The sequence below is a fragment of the Dipteris shenzhenensis genome, chromosome 5 (genome assembly GCF_047967505.1).
Source record: "Dipteris shenzhenensis isolate YYH24624 ecotype China chromosome 5, Dip_SZ_1.0, whole genome shotgun sequence".
Lineage (NCBI taxonomy): Eukaryota > Viridiplantae > Streptophyta > Polypodiopsida > Gleicheniales > Dipteridaceae > Dipteris > Dipteris shenzhenensis.
Window position 1 is genome coordinate 19676128 of NC_141600.1, and position 3427 is coordinate 19679554.

Here is a 3427-nt window from a genome sequence, read left to right on the forward strand (position 1 = left end):
GCGAAAACTCTTATCGAACACATTCACACAGTTTCGAACATCTAGAGCTTGTTACAGTCACCTCTAACTCCAAAGTGTCGGGACTTTGCAGGGAGAAGAAGGAAACAATCCAGTGGAACATCCGGCATGTGTTGGGGAGGATTGCAGGATTAAGCGAGGGCTGGCAGAGGAGCCGGTTGCGCATCCAGATTATGTTTGTGCGGATATCTGCTGATGCCGCTCGATTCAGCACCAAAAATGTACAGCAAAACAGATTACAGCTGCACCAAAAACTGTCATTTTATCTTTTAAAACTATATTCATTAAATTTGATTTGTGTTCTTTCAAAACCCGGAATGCCTTACTTTTACTTAGACTCTAGCGCCCACTCATGACTCTATGGGATTACACCTACCAATAACAAGAGGCAACAGGAATAAACATTCAAAAATAAAGAAACCTTACCTCAACATGGATTTTATTTTTGCAAGCTAGTAATATTCCTATTAACTAGTGTGTCATCCCACTCCAAAGCCATGAGGTTGAGTTGAGACCTCTAGGTCAATTTATCTTCCCAAAATATTATTATATCTTTTTGTTTAAAGATCTTCAAGTAGCTTATTGAACAAGCATGCGTTTAATTTCCCTATTCATATTTTATACGATAGTGATGCATATATTTTCACCTTTGAAACTTGTGCTTTTCTAACTAGAAGTCAAATCATGTTTTGTTGACGCTCACCATAGCATCGGAATTCAAGAAATACTAAATAAAAAATACGTAACACAGTTCTTAAATATGTTTAGTTATAATTAACTCTTCACGCATGAGCAACCACACCAAGAGCACACTCATTAAAGCCTTCAGATCCCTAGACATTAAATCATCTCTCTCTCTCTCTCTCTCTCTCTCTCTCTCTCTCTCCCCCCCCCCCCCTAATCTCGTCCATTCTCCATTCAATGATTTTGTCTCCAAATCCTCTGCATAAAATCATCACACATCACTTCATAGCTATCTCAACTCTAATAACTCGCAAATAACCATACTATGATAATGAAGTTCTTATCTACATAAAGGTACAAATACCAATCTTGACGACAACTCAAATAACCATCAATGCAAATATGCAAAGCCCTTGCCTTCTTCATTTGCTTCTAAACTCCTTAAGGAGAATAAAATATTGGCCTCATGTTGCAACAAAACCACATGAAATACAAAGCAAGCTATGATAACCATAACTAAAAGTATCAACCAGGAGAGGAGGCAGTCGATAGAGCGAGCGGGAAAAGTGAGCAATACTAAAAATGTGAGCGAGAACTTGTTGAAGTAGTAGGAAAATCGAGCAGCAAAGAAAGAATCTAAGTGTCCCATAAAATAACTGCTTGAAGTAGAAAGTATTCAAATTAAGACGGGTTAGGTGTCACATTTCTTGAAATTGAGTAGTCCAAAGTTAAGGACCATTTTAATGTGACCCCATTCAGGTTTGGCAATTACCTGAGGGGGTCACTCATAAACATGTAACATGATAGCACTTTAGTGCACTGAGGGGTATTCTTTTAATGGGGGGACTTACATGTCGTTTATGTGCATGAGGGGATTTATAAAATAACAACTTAATGTAATTTATATATGTCGATTTATGAAGGGGTGTCACCATTTTAAGTTTGAAAATGTAGACATGTACAAGGTTTAACCAATAACATGAGAAAATGTGACAATGCAAGAATAGGGGTAATTTGTAACACATGCTTGCTTGCACATGCTTTATGGGTTTATGAAGAGCAACCCCTAAGCGCAATTAAAAAGTAGAGGATCTTAAAGTTTGGCTATTTTTGTTGTCAAAATAGCGAGTGTCTTCTCACTTCCTATTATGGAAACCTGTGCTTTAAAATTGGTGGAACAAATTGGCCAAAAATTCATGAAATTCATATTCTGACACGCATAATTTTTTTAAATGGTGCATAAAGCCATGATATTCATCTAAATCATGCCTTGTCATTTGATTTGATATGTAACATTATGCCATTTGGGTTTGACAATCAAAAGATACAAGGATGTCAAAAACTCGTCCTTTGGACCAAAACAACCAAATTTTGACAACTTGCAAAGATACAAGGATGTGAAAATGTCATCTTTTGGGCCAAAACAGGGAGTGCATTAACGCGCTCCCAATGTTGGCCCAAAAGATGACATTTTCACATCCTTATATCTTTTGAATTACAAGTCCAAATAGGTTCATATTACATATCAAATCAAACGAGAAGGCATGATTTAGAGGATTGTCATGCCTTTTTGCACCATCTAGTAAAATTTCATGCACTGAAATATGAATTTGTAGTCAATTTATTACACTGGTCGGATTAGTGAGATGTAAGAGTGAATCATTGGGAGGGTACTTTGGAAGATTGTACAACATGTTAGGGTCCTTTTGCTGGAGCTTTTGAAATTCTGCCCAAGCCATCGCTGTTCCATTGGCATATACAAGGGGTCGATCCAGCGCGAATGATGTGGGCACTATGGTAGTACCACCAAAACTGCTCCAGCTTTGAGAAGGAATTGGCCAACGTGGCTGTAGACAGATATCTGCATTGGTCTTTAGGACTCACAACAAGACGAAACACCCATAGATGCGAGCACAGACGCGTTTCATGAACTAAATAAAAAACTTATGGGCGCGTCTATTTGCGCGTTAAGAGACCCGTGTCTAATTGCGCGTCTATATATCAGACTTACGCGCGTATAGACGCGCTCATACACGCGTAAATAGACGCGCATATAAACGCTTTGATAGACGCACGTATAGACGCAAGTCGAACAGACAAACGCGAATATAAACGCGTTTTTAAACGCACTGATAGACGCGCCTTTTTTTTTAATTTAAATTTTACAGAATACTGTGTATGTTGTGTATGTTATATAGTTACAAGAATCCCATATCCACATTCTGTAATTCAATTCTTACAGCCAACCGCATTTTAATTACAATTCCAAATAAAATATTACAACTCCAAAACGCAATAAAATTGAAAGCTCAAAAAGTGCTTGTATATACATATAGCACGAAGCTAAGCCACGTCATGTGGCTCCAAGTACAAAAAATAACGAAGCTAAGCCATGTCATGTGGCTTCAAGTACAAAAAATAAGAGGAGTCTATATACAAGAGGCACGAAGCCAAGCCAATGGCTTTAAGTACAAAAAAGAATAGTAGCACTACTTCTACGACTAATCCTCGCTGCCTTCCACGCTCCCTTCTACGCTGCCTTCTGCACTCCCTTCTGCACCTCCTTCCTCGTCTTCCTCGTCGTCTTGTGCAGGGGCGCCCTGTAAACAAGGGACAACATATATCAATGTATGAAAAATCAAATCTTTACTTATAATTTTGGCATTATTTAATTACTTTCAAATACCTGGGGGGCCTGTCCAGTAGCTTGGGTATACTGCTCCTC

At 38.4% G+C, this 3427-nt stretch overlaps 1 long non-coding RNA gene across 1 annotated transcript in view; it reads left to right on the plus strand.

The window, feature by feature from the left end:
• The window catches only part of LOC147901723 (uncharacterized), a 759-nt gene extending 384 nt beyond the window's left edge, over nucleotides 1-375 (plus strand). Inside the window, exon 3 of the long non-coding RNA XR_015540956.1 lies at nucleotides 92-375. This is a non-coding gene — a long non-coding RNA (uncharacterized LOC147901723). The remainder of the gene's footprint in view (nucleotides 1-91) is intronic.
• Nucleotides 376-3427: the final 3052 nt, after the last annotated feature.